The 16680-nt window shown below is 47.9% G+C and overlaps 1 long non-coding RNA gene across 2 annotated transcripts; it reads left to right on the forward strand.

The window, feature by feature from the left end:
- The first annotated feature begins 1152 nt into the window (after window positions 1–1152).
- On the forward strand, window positions 1153–9054 carry LOC121044304 (uncharacterized). Of its 2 annotated transcripts, XR_005797244.1 has the most exons (3): window positions 1153–1264; window positions 1519–1634; window positions 8636–9054. It is a non-coding gene; the product is annotated as an uncharacterized LOC121044304 (long non-coding RNA). The 2 variants fall into 2 exon arrangements; XR_005797243.1 differs by lacking the exon at window positions 8636–9054 and having other exon boundaries at window positions 1519–1824.
- Window positions 9055–16680: the final 7626 nt, after the last annotated feature.

Genomic DNA, 16680 nt, shown 5'->3' on the forward strand with positions numbered 1-16680 from the left:
CCAGTCTGGCATCCATTGCTTGTAAGAGGACCCCACATCCCTTCCCCTCTGCCCAGCAGAACTTCCTTCACTATATCTACATCTTATGACCCTGCTCACAGCTAGGCCTGTGCTGAGGAATTCAATCTAAGGGTCTCCTAGATGATCTAAGTTTACTCCTCATGGGTTACTTATATAGACAGCCAAAGTCCTAATCAAAGAGGGCACCAGTGGTGGAAATGTCAGGTCCCCTGGCAGCCTGGTGGTCATGAGGGAGAAGGACGTATTCCAAACCCCTCAAATAGCCCACATACGTAGTAATGTAGAATCTGGACAAATACTCCCTTGGTTTCCAACATACAGATATTTTTCTGGATAAGACTCTCTTTCCTGGACCTAGGCTACCAGCTCTTAGAAACACCCTCTCTTTTGGCTTCTCTTAATGGCCACTCCCAGCAACCTTCGAAATTTTATTGAGTCATGTGATTTCCTACCATCTCCTTTTTATTTTTAAAATAAGTTTGATGTCCTTTCAATATTCGTGCCTTTCTGATCTTCTTTCATAACAGTCTTCCTTTTGTATAGCTTTATTTTAAGAGGCTTTAAGCATGGGTGGGACATTGGATTGGATTATCTTGGGTACCACCCAACTCTGAACTCATTGATTCTGTGAAATTTACAACATAGTTAACACTAAACTAGCAGCCACTGTGGATCACTAATGATTAAACCTTCAATTATGTGGATGGTGCCCTTCTGCTTACTAAGAGCAACTTCTTTGTTCAGTGTTAAGATTAGTGAGTTACTCTGACATTGTCTAATTTGAAAATTCAAACTAGCCATATTCCCGATGTGCTTTGGAAATCCTATCTTAGTAATGACAATAATAGATAAAACACAATATACCAGGCACTATCCCAAGTACTTTAAATATGTTAACTTGTTTATTTCTCATAATAATATTATGAGATAATTAATATTTTTACTCCTACATTACAGAAGGGAGAACTAAGGCATAGAGATACTAAGTAATTTGCCCAAGATCAGAGTCAGTAAATGATAGAGCTCGGATTCAAACTTAGCAGTCTGGCCTCTTAACTACTACCCATGCTACCTCATAAAGCTCAGAAAAGATTATTGTGTACCCCCTCATATGTAATTATGCTGTCATATCTCCTCCCAGGATACTATGAGAACCCTCTCCTTTACCCCCTTATCATTATAATGCATGTCTGGGGTTTACCTATTACACACTGAAAAAAGAATTAGGAAACCTTTGAAAGAGGTGAGTACTAGAAATAAAGATAGTGAAGCTGTAGTAAGAAACAGGAAGTAAGCGATGTTTGAGTCAAACTCAGAAGGGTTGGAGGGGGGAGTGGAGGAGGAAAGGAGGGTCTTATCAAGGGCTGTGAAATCGTAAGTGGGTACCATACAAAGGAAGATGAATAGGAACACTCAAAATCATAAAGGTGTCATATTCACCAGTAGAATTTTATTTGAAGTCTAACAGGTGTTTTGTGTTGTTTTGTTTGGAACCAGACAATCTGATTTGGAAGAAATTGATTTCTCAAAATGGATCTGGAAGAGCAAAAGGTCCAAGAATAACTGAGAAGCAATTCTGAAAAAGTAGAGCGTGGAACAACTTGCCCTACCAGGTATCAAGATTTATTATCAAAATATTTCGTAATGAGGACAACAGAGTTTGGGCAAAAGGATAAACCAATGGAACAGAACAGAAAGCCTAGCCACTGGCCCACCCATGTTTGGAAACAATACCAGTTACAGATGGTGTTACAAATCCATGTGGAAAGGGTGGTCTATTTAATAAATGAATCCTAGGAACAACTTTTGTGCATATGGAAAATACAAAATTAGATTTCTCCCTTAAATCAACCCTATATAAAGAACTAAAAACAAAAGGAAAAATTTTAAAGCATAAGATGAAAATGTAGAAAAATTCTTTATGACCTTAAGAATAAGGAGCAATTTCTCTTTAAAAAAAATAGAAAACGTGAAAATTTGATAATTTTGACTACATTAAAGTTAACTTCTTCATAAGAAAAGGCCACTATAACAAAGTGAAAAACAAGCCATAGCTTGGGAGAAGGTACTTGCAGTGAGTGTAATGTATAAAGAAACCTCTCAAATTAATTGGAAAAAGATATATAGCATTGGAGAGAAATGGGAAAAGAATATAAACTATTGATTTGTAGAAGAGGAACCCCAGAAGGTCAATAGAAATACAAAAAGATTCTTGCTTCCACTATAAAGCAAAGAAATACAAATCAAAACATTGATAAAATACCATTTACACCTACCAGATCAGCAAAAATTTATGTCGGCCAACGCCAAGTGTTGGCAGAGCTGTTAAATCACGGAAACTCATTCCCTGCTAGTGGGATTGTAAGTTGGTACAAGTACTTTGGAAAGTTGTAGGTGGTCATGTCCAGAAATTCTTCTCCTGGGCATCTAGTCCTGTATGTGAGCACGAAGAGACATGTATTAAGATGCTTGCTATAGCATGGAGATCAATAAGAGAATGGATAAGTAAATCATATTACAGTTATACAATGCAATATAGTCTAGCATGTGTCAGCATAGATAAAAATCTCACAATTGGAATGCGAATCTCACATTTTTAAGGGAGAAATGAACACTGCAGAAGATTATGATATTGTATATATACACATACATAGTTTAAAAGCTGGCAGGGAATAATAATACTTTATAATGTTTTTGGATACATAAAAATGCAATAAAAATAGTAAAAAACGTAAAAACACACATGAGATTGATTAACACTGAATTCAAAACAGTGCTTAGGGGCACCTGGGTGGCTCAGTCAGTTGAGCATCTTACTCTCAATTTCAGCTCAGGTCATGATTGTATGGCCTTGAGATGGAGCCCCTTGTCGGGATTGTCTCTCTCCCTCTCTGTCCCTCCCCCACTCTCACAAGCTCTCTCTCGCTCTCTCTCAAAATAAATAAGTAAACTTAAAAAATAAAACAGTGCTTAGCTCTGGGAAATGAGGGAGGAGACGGGCTGGGGACGAGTCCAGAGGGGAACTCCATTGTATCTCTAATATTTGCTGTCTTTGAAGTAGAAAGACAGGAAGCAAATAAGGCAATATGCTGATATTGGCTAAAGCTGATGTGGCCATCATTAGCTCTGCCCACCGAATATCTCCGGCTCTCTGCCTTCCTTGCAATGGTAGGATTACATGTCCCATCCCCTCTGAGGTTAGGCGTGGCCTGGAGACTTACTTTGGCCAATCAGCTGGAGTGGATGTGACTTAGGTTTCTGGCCTCAGGGGCCAGTGCATGAAAGTTTTGGCCAACATAGCAGCACGGAGTCAAAGCTTCTCTCTTCCCCAGTCCTTGAGCGGACATGATATCCTCAGACAACCCATGGAGGACAGGTGGATGAGTAAGAAATGAACCTTTATTGCTCTCAGCTACTGAGATTTGGGGATGTTTGTTAGGACAGCATAACCATGTCTGTTCTGATACAGCTGGGAAGTTTATCCACAGGGGTTCACTGTATTGGTCTCTGATTTTATCTACATGTTGAAAAATTATGAATAAAAATTTTATAGTTCTTAAATTAGGCTGGATTAATCATAGTTCTCAGGCCATAGCTCACTATCTTTACAGGTCTGTGCAAGGCCCCTCTCTTATTGTCTTAATAAGTGCCTCAGACTCTGGCTGGAAGCAATGTGAACCTACAGGAGATGTTGATAAAGGGGACGAGTGATACGCTCGCCCTCCCAGCCTGAGTCCAGGTTCCCTCCAGTGCTGTGTGCTAGCCTGCAGCGTCTCTCAGCAGCTAGTAGGAACCAGAAACCCAGTTGGAAAATCTTAGCTCTTCTCCAGAGAAGTGTAAACAAGAATGGTGATGAATGCAGTGGCCCCCAACTGGTGCTGACTCTTTGTGTGGCTTTTGGAAAAATTGTTTTGCTCTTGATTCCCAACTCTCTGATGTGTCTGAAGGGAGTAGCCTTGCCCCCAGGCAGTCCCCTTTCCTGCCCCTTGGAGCCAACACCTGTCCTGCATCCCCACCAACCAGCCACTGTGTCCTCAGATACAGGTCACCTCGGCAAGATATGCTAGGAAAATTTTCTCACCCACGTCTTGGCTTTCAGGTTCCTTTCGAGAGCTGCCTGCAAAACCCACAGGGAGTGAAAACCCCGGAAAGAGGTAGGGAGGAGGGGGCACAGTGCCGTGGAGAAGGAAGAGAAACTCAGGCTCCCGGCCAGTTCTGTTCCATACTATGCAGCAAAACACAAGTGGCCTGAAAGTCACCGTGAAATGCAATGCCTTTGAGAAGTTCCGTGGAAAGAATGATATCATGGCCAACCACTCCCTGCACCCCCCCTCCCCAACCTTTTTTCCAGTGGGAGTGAGAAATAAATAGACTGACACATTTTCCAGTCAGGGAGCAATTCTGGAGAGCAAGTTTACCTTGGCACAGGCACTCAGGTGGGGCTGTGAGAAACCTTATCTGTGCTTGCCCAGTATATGAGGAGCTCTCCTCTCCCCGGAGCCTTGGCCACCTCGCAGGTGACCGCAGAAGGCAGGTGAGCATGGTGAAGAGCAGGCTGGCCAGAGCCACCGCAGAGTCAGACTGGCCCCAGGAGCGGACTGTGTTAGGTAAATATTGCCTGCATTTGATTGACGGGCTCATTACTGACTTTGTTGGTTGCCAAGAGAAATGCCATCCAATCCACCGGATTCAACTGTAAAATTGACGTTCCTTAACGCGATGATTCTCAAACTGTAATGTGCATATGGTCACCTGGGGATCTCGTTAAGTTGCAGCTTCTGATTCAGCAGGTTGGGGCAGGGCTGAGGAATCACATTTCTAACAAGCTGCCGGGCCAGTCTACAGACCACACTGAGAGCTAACAAAGTCTTAGGGTGCAGATGACTGTGTGCATTTTACACAGTCGAAATAGTTACTATTTAAGGAGCTCCATCTTGACTCTGTGACAGGTGCTGGACCAGGTGGTTTCTGGCCTCTAGCTCTTGTCCTCTTCGTGCCAGCTCCGTGAGGGAGGTGTTATTATCCCCACCCCTCCTTGACAGGTGAGGAAATAGAGGCTAAGAGAGGTTAATTCGTGCTATATACATGTCATTTCCAAGAGATTTCATTAACTTCCCTCCCTTCCCAGTGATCTGAAATAACCCGAAGACAAAGGATAATAAACACCCTGTAGTCAGGCTGGGTGATTCTGCCCGTGGTGATTTGCCCTCTTGATACCCGAGAATGAGTAATTCCTTTTGTACAGAATTGTGAGAGCCAAGCACAGGAGTGCAGGAACCCTAGAATTAATATCTGGCCTAGCAAGTCCTGGCCTCCGTAGAGACAGCAAGTCAGAAGGGTGGACAAGCCTTGTTTTAAATCCCTCTGGTGCTCATGTGTTCACCCCTACGACATGCCGTTTGAGACTCTTAATACCTGGAGCAGATGCTTTGATGTGTCAGCTTGGAAAGAATGCCTCTTTGCCTCTTAGGACCAGTCAGGATTGCGAGAGGAAAAAAAAAACAAAACTGCCCCAGCCTGTGGGAACACCAAAGTGATGGCAATTATAATTGGACTGACTAACTGGCCTGGAGACATTAAATATCTCGAAGCACTGTGATGTGCGCTTACAAAAGCCAGACAGCCTCCAGGTATGAACTTGCATCCTGTCCAGATCTTAAGGAGCAAGGCAGCCCTCCTGGCCGGTCCTGGCCAGGCACTATGCATAGCAAAGCGGGGACAATGAAAGACTCCCCTGCAGACAGTCGGAAGACCTGATTTTTGGTGGCCACTCAACAGGTCAGGCTTCCCCAGGACGCCACTAGCATTTGAACCTCACCCACGGCAGTTTGGAGATGTGACCATGATTTGCACTGTAGGGTAGGGAAGGCCAAGTTCAGGCCCTCCCAGAGACTGATCACCACTCCATCCTGGGGAGTTGTTACACCGAAGAAAACACTCAGAAAACGCATTGGAGGCCTCCAAAGAAGTCAGATATACTATTGTTGTTTACGTATTACATCATTCTAGAGAGCATTTGAGGGAGTTTACAGACACCACGTAAAATAGAACAAAGTTGAAAACAAAATAAGAGAGATTCTGGGGGGAAATAGAGGTAAAAGGGAAAAAGCCTGATGTGGTTAATACCTCCTCAAATACCGTGAGGTCCTGTGTCCTTGGACTAAGGCTTCCTCACATCAGGCTCCAACTCCCTAACCTATAGAGTGAAAGTGCAAAGAAAAGCACCCACGGCACCGACGACGTGCAAAAAAGCAGCAGGACCTTCAGAGAGGTGCATCCATTCCTGGCGCTGAGGGTCCCCGGGGGAGAATCGGAAGACACAGTGGAACGTCATGAAGTGTGGCCTCGACGCCAGCTCTGTGTTGCTTTGTGGGGATGTTTCCTAGAACACCCCAGTGCAGGCTCATGGACACGACAGTGCGTGGTCCACAAAGAGCAATTATGGAAGAATCCAGAATTGCCCCTGCTGAGCTGGCTTACTTCCACAATAAGAACCTGAAGAGCTGACTTCTGAGGCCCCCTGGGCCCTTCCCCTCTGGAAATCTAAAGTCAGTCTTTTCACCAGGTCTGGTGTCGCCTTCACTCCATGCTTTGGGGAGTGAGCCCCTCGATGTCCCAGCAAACCTGCAGATGGTGGTGGGCAAGTTGAGGGGCACCACAGCCCCATCCCCAGGCTGGGAGCAGTGGTGTCCCCACCATGATCTGCTGGGCACAGAGCAGTCTCCTTTCTGAGAACGAGCACAGGCTAAGGAGCCAGAGGCCCAGACCAAGTGCTGGTCCTGAGCTCACCACTCACTGACTGTCACAGCTGAGGCAAGGCAACTCCTCTCTCTGGGCCTTAGTTCTGTCACCCGCAAATGGAGATGAACTAGCATTTCGTCTGTGCCCTCCCTGAGGACTCCCTGAGCCCGCAGGCCTCTGCGATGCATGCGTGGCAAACTGAAGTGAGGCCATAAGTGGAGTTGCAAGCTTTGGGATCTGTGGTAGAAATAGAAATGTGCCACCTGGATCCCCAGCCAGAGGAGGGCCCAGGGCCCAGCTGTGGTGAGTGGGGTCAGCAGACGGCCTCCAGCTGTCAGCTATTTAAGGTTGGCACCAGCCAAAGACAGCCATCTCTCTCAAGGTCATGCCCTTCCCCGGGACAGCCCACACTGTGGACCCAACAAGGCAGAGGAAAGAAGGCACTGGAATTTTGTCTCAATGCTGGGCATTCTGACAGGTAAGATTTGCTCCGAAGCTCCCAATAGGATTGGCCGAGATTTGTGGAGTCTGCATTTCCGTTAGACTTCCTTCTGGAAGCCTGCTTCTTCCCCTGCCTCTCCTGGGTGTTGGTCCCAAACCCTGTCTCCACATCTGCCTCTGAAGAACCCATCCACAACAGCATCCAAGCACCCACAGCGCCCAGACTGGCCAGGCACCAGGCCTTCAGAACAGAAGCTTGGGTTTCCATGGACCCAAGAGTGAAAGAGAGAACTGGTGTGGAATGTGTGTTAGCATGTAGCCATTGCTACAGCTCAGGGGTGGTCATCTCCTGGGAACCCCACCCACCTGAAAGGCCGGACCCCCTTCTCCCCAGACCAGCCCCTTCTGCACTTCTGCTTTTTCACCAGGTGCTGCCAGCTTTGCAATGGCTCAGGCTCAAGAAACCCCTCTTCTCCAATTCTCTTTCTCTTCTGCTCCCGCATCCAAACAAGTACTGAAACCTCCACCTTTGCATTGCCTCTGCCATCACCTGCCCCTCCTGCGAGCGCCAGCTCCCCCTGGGGCCATTGCAGTAGCCTCCTACAGAACCCCCTCTCGAGCTCACCCCTCCTTTCTGTCCGATGGCTAGCACCCCGCCCCTTGTGGGCTCCTATCACTGAGAGGCCTCCCCTGCTCCCCAGCGTGGCTCTGTAGGAGGAAGAGAGTGTTGGGTGTGTTGAAATCACACCAGTCCCTCACACCTGTTTCCCCCGAAGTCACTGGGAAGTGTTTGTTGCTGTTTGTCGCAAATACCCACACACAAACAAAGGTGGTAAAACAATGTGAGGTGGATGAGACGTCTCTGTTTCTATCTGGATTCAGGTCAGTGTGATTTCCCTACCTCGGACCCAGAAGACGGCACTTGTCAGCTTCTGAGGTGTTGCTGGCACGTAAGTGCCAGTGCTTGCGTGGACGTGTGGAGCCCCGACGACAAAAGGAGAGCCGGGTGATTCATTGGCACTGGATACCAGGGTGTTGAGAAATACTCTGTAATACAAATGGCTTTAAAATGGCCACATCGTCGTGTGTAGACCGGCAGGCTGTGCGTGTGGGAGACCGTATACCTGCTGGTGAGGGCTAGTATAACCTCCCTGGACTGCCACAGTGGCTCACGAGCCAGGATGCTTGTAGCCAGGGTGACGGCAAGTACGAGAGCCAGGGCAAATGTTCCAAGAAAGTGCTGGAAAGAGGGAGAGATGGGATATCAACCATTAGACTTAGCGTCCTGCTCTTCTAAGAGAACTGGCTTGGCCTCACTGTCCCAGAAACCCAGAGAGGGCTGCTGCCCTTGTTTTCCTGTTCACAAGCAATACAATGAAGTAATTAATGTGAGTTTCACTTTCCCTTCTCTATACTCTTCCTCTTCGAGCAGATCCAATGGAGGATGATTTAATATCGCACCTTTCTGCTGAGGAAGCCGAGAACTCGCCCCTAGTACGTCCTTGCTGCGCAGTGAGCCGAGGGCAGGAAACGTCAGGCCCATTTTACGGAGAGTAGACTGAGGCCAAGTGATGAGGCCTGTTCATTCTCTTGTTGAGAATGCCAGACAACATCATAATTTGTAGTGATGATGAGTCTTTGTAGTTTCTTCTTGTTATTTTTGTTTTTTATTAGTGAAAAACATTTTATTGTTGTTAGAAAACGTTGTTTGGAAATGTTACCCAATATACAACTGGAAATCAAAGCCATGAATAAGAAATATGTGCGAAATAAAATGCAAGTCACTATTAATCTGCTTGCTATAGAGAACACTTAAATAAAACAAAATACATACACATTATACCACATTAACTCTGATGTTGTAGGACCTATTTCTATCATTAAGATGAGCTTTTTGTAAATTTGAAAACATACTCTGAGGTATAGAGGGAGAACATTCTCCCCCTCTGCCAGGGACGTTGGTATCTATTTTTTTTAATTTTTAAACATTTTATGTTTTTAATTTACATCCGTATAGTTTCTTCTTTTTAAATTGAAGAATTATTAAGCATTGCGGAAGGTTGGGGTCCTGCAGATGAAAGCAATGAAACGAGAATGACCCCTGTGTAGGGGACCCTCTAGGGGGAAACTGGAAGCAAGGTGAGTCAAGGCTCTCACTGGTGCCTCTCCAAGCGCTCTGCAATTCAAAAGAGCAGGTGGCTGCGAGTGAGGAATGCCCCCCCCCCCCAAACTCCAGAGAGACTCAAGCACACATAATGCCCTCTTTAGCTGTTTTCAATAGTAACATCCAGAGCATTTAAGCACGCATCTAGCTAGAAAACAGTCTTGGGAGAATCTCCTTGCATCTTTCTCATTTGTTTCCCAAGAGAAGGCCAGGAGGAAAAGGAATGAGGTAGGGCAGGTGGGGAGTGCAAGGCTGGGTTGCTGCAGCGGTGCAGGCTTCAGAAGTGGGGGTGGAGGGTGCCCAGCTGCCCCACCGTCCCCAGTAGCTGACGCGGCTCCTGCCTGAACCCATACTGTACCAGTCCACATGCTCACGAGGCTAAGAAGCCCTGTGTGGGAGCCTCTGCTGCCCCGAGGGCCTCATTAAGCATGTGAAAAGGCATATGGCCTTTCTCACTGTCAAGGCTTGTCGTCGGCTTTGCTCAGGCTGCTGCAGGACTGCTCCGCTGGTGCACACCTGGGCTGCCTGGCCTGGTTGGGGCCTGGGCAGGTGCACTGGGTGCCTGGGGCCCACTCAGAGGAGTCCCCGTCAGTCCGAAGCTCTGTACCTTCTTGGCAAAAAGGGAGAGGGAGACCATTTCCCCCCTCGCATTGATCACTGGGTTTAATCCACTGGAGTGCTGTTGCCAGATGACAGCTGGGGGCAAGGATTCCAGTCAGATCCCTCCAGAAGGAAAGCCCCCTGGCTGCACCCACCCCCACCTTTGAGTTGTTCGCTTCTTGCTCTGTCTTACCCTGGCATGGTTTCCCCGCAGACTTCTGCCATCAATCATCACCAGTCTCTGTGACCACGGAACTCCCTCCTCTCACCCATTTACCCTGCCGGAAATGCCATTGTTCCACGGAGGCCCTGGAAGCATTGTAGGTGTCTCTCTCTCACCATAGTGTGAATTTATGTGTCAGGTCAAGTGTGCTTACCTCGCAGCTGCCTGGATCAGGGATTGGAAAGACGGATACTCGAGTAGGAAAGGAAAGCACGTTTTTGGAGCTTGCGAGGCCGTTATGAAGGGAGCACGGGTGTCTGGAGATCAGTGGGCACCCAGGGCGGGTCAGAGAGAGGTGTGAAATGAGAGGGAGTGGAAAGGGGAAGTCTCAGAAGACACGGTTCACATAAACTCAATTTGACCTACTTAACACTTCTGCCTGGGCCACCACCTAACTGGAAAAGAAATGCCGATGTTAACTCAGTGTAGAGGTGAGGGACATTTTCCTGCTAGAAATTCTGTGCACAGTCCATTCTGCAGAGTGCAAGGACCTTTACTAGCCAATAGGTTTTCCATTCAGCGTGCACATTTGGAGTGATGGGGGGCTCCAGTGCTCCCTCCCAAGATAAAGATTCTTCTGCTCACTCCTAGCTCCCAGCACACCCCTGGCACTTTTTCACCCCCGGGCCTTTATTTTTGCTGTTCTTGTAGATAGGATTGCCCTTCTCTGGCTTCTACCCATCCTTTGAGGCTGGCTCAGTGGCATCCTTTCTCTTTAGCTTTTCCTGATACCATTCATTCATTCATTCATTCATTCAACAAACATGTCTTGAGTACCTGCTACATGCAAGGCACTCTTCTAGGTGATGACGTCGAGCAGTTAATGAAACAGACTCAGTCCTTACCCTTATAGAGCTCATATTCTGGTGGTCAGCACCCCTCTTCCCAAGAGGAGAGGAATCACAGCCCCCACCATGGTCACTTGTCTCTACTTGCAGTGGTTATCTTATGGCCTCAGAGGGGGCTGACATCTGGTCCTCCTAGTCTCCCCAGTGATGGACCCCATGCCAAGCACCAGAGGCAGCCCTCGATTTCTTTATATTATATAAGGAGCTCAAGGGGAACAAATCTGGTAGGAGAGGCAGAGGCGAGGGGGCTTATATGCAAACTCATATGCAAAACTTGCATGCATGTGTGCCGTTTTTCCTCCGCCTTATGATTGTGTAAGGTATAACTAAAGTAATTTAAGGAATCTGTCTTAAAGCTGTGTCAGCCTGGCAGATACCCAGTTATCACGTAGAGCGTGTTTATTTGGGTGGCTTTGAGGGGTGATGGATTTAGGAGAGCCCAAGTTCCCCTAAGTGATTCCGTGGAGCCACCAGCAGCTGGCACACGGTAGGTGCCTAAGGCCTGGTTGAATTGCTGCTGAAAAAGGGCAGGAAAGTGTAACATGGACCCAGCTATCTGATCCCGAGGCTGGGCACTCTGTGGGTGTGAAACACACCTAGGGCTCCAGCGAGCTGGTGTGAGCTCGGGTTACAGTTGGCACAGGAGGTCTGAAGGAGCTCTTCGCTGGTGCATAATTCACTGCTCCTCCACGGAGGGGCCACGGGTGTGAAGCCAGGAGGGACGCCGCTGCCCCTGGAGGAAGCAGGGTGACAACCTGTCTACTTGAAAAGAAAACCGAAAGTCCTGTCCTTCACGAGAAACTATTGTGTTTTCCTAACCCACAGGTATGCCAGAGTTTCTCTGGTCCAGAGTTGTGGGTGACATAGGGGGAGTTGGGGGAGGGGCAGACAGGGGGGTGTGAAGGGAGTTTGGATGGTTCCATGGTCTGTGCTCTTTGTCTAATTCAGGGAAGGTAGCAGCCTGCTGGAGCCCACCCCAAGGATCCCTGTGCTATATGATATATGTCCTGGTGAGAGGTACCTCTTTTCTGGCTGTTAAAGTGCATTCCTGTGTAGATGTGGAAAGAGAGAAAGCACGCTAGAGCCAGAGCTAGGATCGGAATGTGAGCATTTCCTTAATTGGACACGAGTGCCTTGAACTGGCTCCAGTTTTAGTGTTTTCTTTCAAGAGCCTGGACCCTAAAGATTCCATAGAGTTTTCTTTCTCTAAAAATCCCCTTGGTTCAAAGGCCCCTTGATAGAAATAAAGAAAATGCCAGGGCCGAATCTCTTTGATATGTGGGAAGGCAAAAGCTTGTGGGCTGGCAGATCCCAGCCTTCTTTTGGGGGATGGGAGGTGGGGTGAAGGGATTCTGGGTGGAAAGAAGGAGCCCCCCCCCCCAAGATAGCACAGTGCAAGAGTACCCACATGCTTTATGTCGGGCCTCAGAGCCCTGATGATAGCATGCAAAGTCCTTTCCCCTGAGCATTTATAGAGCAATTTCTCTTTGCCTTATTAGTGTCCTGAGAGCTAAAAAGATTCCTGTTGCCTGCTTTATTGCTTTAGGAGTCTGGGACTCCTAAGAGAGCAGTCATGCAATGTGCCTGAGAACGGACAGCAAAGTGAGTCAAAGGCTAGAGGATTTGGTCTGGTGGGCTTGGGTTGTTTGTGCATGGACTGATTCCCTGACGGCTGAGGTGGGAAGCATGCCCACACACAGGCCTTGCTCACTCGTAATGCGTCCAGAACACAGCTGGACATGTGCTGCGGAGCACCGAAGACTGGAGGAACTCTTGGAGGGGTGAGGGGTGACGTGGGGACACTGGGGCCACCACAGCACCCACCGGCCAGAGCTTCACTGCTTGCCTCCATTGTCTGTCCCACCCGGAGCTGGAAGCTTCAGTCAAGGGACTCCAGGGGAAAATGGGGCAGTCCGTGGTTGAACTGAGTGAAAAACCAAAGCAGATGCAATCAACTCTGCTGAACCCCATATTTCCCCCCAAGCACCTTAAAAACAAGCCCTGTATCTGCTCAGTGCTTTCCAGCTTACCAAGTGTTTTCATAACTCTATCTCGTTTCATCCTTACATCAACCCACACACATTCTTGCCTTTCAGATTTCTTATGTACTCAAACGAGTTTCACTGAAAAAATTGGCTAGAAACTCCCCTTCTCCTACTCACTTTTTTTTTTTTTTAACCCCACGCCTTTGACATATCTTTAAGAAGCTCCCAGATTCCCAGGGTGGGTGGGAAATGTTTTTATTCCACCAGCCCTACCTCACTGGATGGACTCCAGTAGTCCTGGTCTTTGCCATTGGAACTAACATTGTAATATTCAGTTTGTAGTTTCTCTGTTAAAACAAATCAATGAAGCCACAAGGGCCAGGATGAATGTGGGATTGTGGGGAAAACATAGGCTTTAGAACCAACAAGACCCAGAGTCAAATTCTGGTTCAGCCATTTGCGAGCTGTGTGGCCATGGCCCGCTTAATCTCTCAGAGCCTCTCTTCCTTCATCTGACAAATGGAACAGTGCCTATGTCTTAAAGTCATTGCGAGGCACAAATGTGCATCTGAGTGTACTTAGCTGCTTCATGAAGTCCCTTACGGCTAACCAGAGGCACCACTGCTAGGCAGATTACATACAATACTGTCTTTTTGCAAGGCAGGGGGAGGATAAAGCATGGAACCAGATTGCTAAATTAATTTAGATGGAGACTTTTTAACTTAATGACTAATTAGCTACGTGGCCTGCATACCTGGCACAGTGGTGCCAGAGGGAACTCTAACAATATATAAAGGAATTTTTATTTTAGGCATGAAAGAGAAAGAGCTGGGAAACTGGATGTATGTGATGTTGGAAAGCAAGGCAGGGCTGATCACACTTGGATTTCTATTGAAGCAGAATTGCACTGGGACCCGTGAGTTCCCGGGGACAAAGGTGGAAGACGGAGGGAGTGCAGAAGGATGTTTAGTTCGCCAGGCTGCACATAATAGAAGCTCAGTGAATGTCAGTTGTGGGCTGATGTGGTTTGGAGACTCCAGGTCCTGTGTTTCACTTCTGCTGCTGACTTCTCGGCAGAGGCAGCGCAAGACATAGAGTGGTAGTGGAAAAAACATTGGCCCAGTGGTCTGCAGGCCTGCGTTCAGATTCCATCTACACCATTCAATAGCCTGGTGACCTTGGACATGCCATTTAATCTCTTAGGTGTCTTCTCACTTGTAAAATGAGGAGACTGGACTCGGTGATTTGGAAGGTCTCTTAGCTCTAAGGTTCTGGGGCTCTATGTTAACTTCATTCACTGGTGTTTCTGTTTATTTAGTCGAAGGCAGTAGGGACAGAAGGAAGATATCCTATCTCACAGGATATTGGGAAGCATGTTCAAATACGCTGTGTCTTTACAGAGCTGATCCAGAGCAAAGTAGCAGAGTAGCTGTGTGATCTTTGGCAAGTGCCGTAATTTATTCCAGTCTCCGTTTGCACACTGTAAGCTAGGGACTGTATGTAGTACTGTGGTAATCTTCTTACATTCTTCCGAAAGCCGAGATCATGAAAATGCTTTGAAAAACTGCAAGGCGTTACAAAAAGTATTACGATCGAGAAATGCCATAGTTGTTATGCCGAAGTTTAGCCCCTGCCTCCCATATTTTCATGTGAATGAATGCACCACTGTGGCTCCAGTGGGGAAACAGAAAGTGTAGATTTGGGGTTCTAACCCAAGGCTTGCTTTCCATTCCAACTTACTGACAAGAGGTAAAGTTAGTTAAAATGGCATAATACAAAGTTTCCTCAAGAGCAGGCATCAGGTAGTTAGTTACCTGAAGGTTCTCCAATGTAGGAAATTTGCAGGAGGCCAGACATCTGCTGGCAGAGGCCTTACTTCCCAACCTCTTCAAAATGAGGCCATTTTGACACTTTAAGGGTGTGTGTGTGTGTGTGTGTGTGTGTGTGTGTGTGTGTTGCAGGGGTCGGGGGTAGCTTTCTGAGTAAAGAAAACCTCACAAGCAATAATCACAAACATGTAACGTGGCACTGTTGGTATGTAAAAGTGGTGAGTCAGTCTTTCATCCCAGGTCTTGCCAGGGATTGCTTCCGGGGAGAAATGGCAGAGGGCATTGGTTCTGCTCTCCCAGGGCTTACCTCAGGCCTTGTCAAGTTTCAACCTGGAAACCAGCTCTCCAAGCATTGGCTTCTCCTTTGGCTGCGGAGATGACAACATGTCACACCCAGCCTTCCAGAAATTTCTCCACCTTATGCAAAAGGCATGAACGCCCCTCCTGCCCCCCCACCCAGCTGTTAGCAGTAACCCCATACTGGAGCGTCTCTGCTTAGCACGTGTCCATAGAAGCATCGACCTCCATCAGGACACTACCTGGAGAGGAGCAGCATGAAGGTGGTACTGGGCAGCATAAATCAATTTGTGATTTATCTTACTGGGTGGAGTTGGGGTGGGGAGAAGCTCCTGAATTTCTCTGGCTGAAAGGAACAGCTTGTGGGGAGGGGCTTGAAGCTGTGTTTTCATAGGAAGTACACTGTTTATAACTTAGGTTGTATATATATGACTGACTAAAAATAGCAAAGTTATTTTTATTTAATTCTTATCCTTATTTTTATTTGGGCTTCCTCATGGTCCTGCCACTGTTAAACCCTCACCATCAATCCTACCATCCTTTACCTGAGATAAGTGTATGTATTTCCACTTTTAAGCACATATCTATGGATTTAATACGTCCACTACCTTTCAAGGAGCTGACTTCAAAAGCACGTTCAATTTTGCCAAGTTTTTGATAGCTCCCCCTTCCTCGTCTTCATACACACACTTTCTCAAATTCCCTGTACACATATAGATCAGGGTTCTAAAGCCATTTTACAGGAGTTTTTGAAGCAGAGGTGTGAAGCAACGCGCTCCAGCCACAGAGGGGCAGACTCCCATCCTGGCTGTGGGGACAGCGAAGCCTGACCACCTGGACAGACCCCTGGAGTTGTAATTCTTGCGCAGCGTGGGAGGGGTTTGGCTGAAGCTCTTTGTTTCTGCTCTTTGCAGCAGATCTGGGAGCCAAGGATGGTGGGGTGGGCTTGCGCAGTGCCCACCTGCACCCCATGCCCCGCGCCACGGTGTGTGTAGGTGTCCAGTGGAAAAACCCTACGACGACACCACATCCTTTCTCACACAAATAAAACCCTCCACGGATCTGCAGGCTGCAAATCAGCCCCTCGCAAGCTAACTCTTCTCCCCAGCTTCGCGTCCCCTCCCACCTTCCCACCGCCTCTTTTTCAGCGGTGCTCTAATCTCCACGCAGCTTGCCAGAGATGGAAGGGACGCGCCTCCCGCGCAGGGATCGAGGTGTCGCGGGAGAGGCCTAGTTTGGGGGCTGAACGCCGAAAGAGGAGTCCCGAGTTCTGGGTTGGGGACGAGGAGAGGGTGCAAAGGAGGCGCTGGAGGCATCCAGGGTCGAAGGATGGCGCCCTCCTACCGCGCAGCGCGGCGGCCGAGCGGTCACGTCCGGAACCCGCCCAGCGCCCTCCTCTAGCCCACAGTCCTCCTCCCGGAGCGCCCAGGGGACTGTGCAAGGAGGGGGGCGCGGAGAGGGGCGCGGACGCCGGCGGGTTCGTCCGCGGGAAGCGGCGTTGACATTGAACTCCCACCCTGGTGCGTGCGTG

This window comes from Herpailurus yagouaroundi, unplaced genomic scaffold (genome assembly GCF_014898765.1).
Source record: "Herpailurus yagouaroundi ecotype Mexico unplaced genomic scaffold, PumYag 188, whole genome shotgun sequence".
In the NCBI taxonomy this organism is placed as follows: Eukaryota; Metazoa; Chordata; class Mammalia; order Carnivora; family Felidae; genus Herpailurus; species Herpailurus yagouaroundi.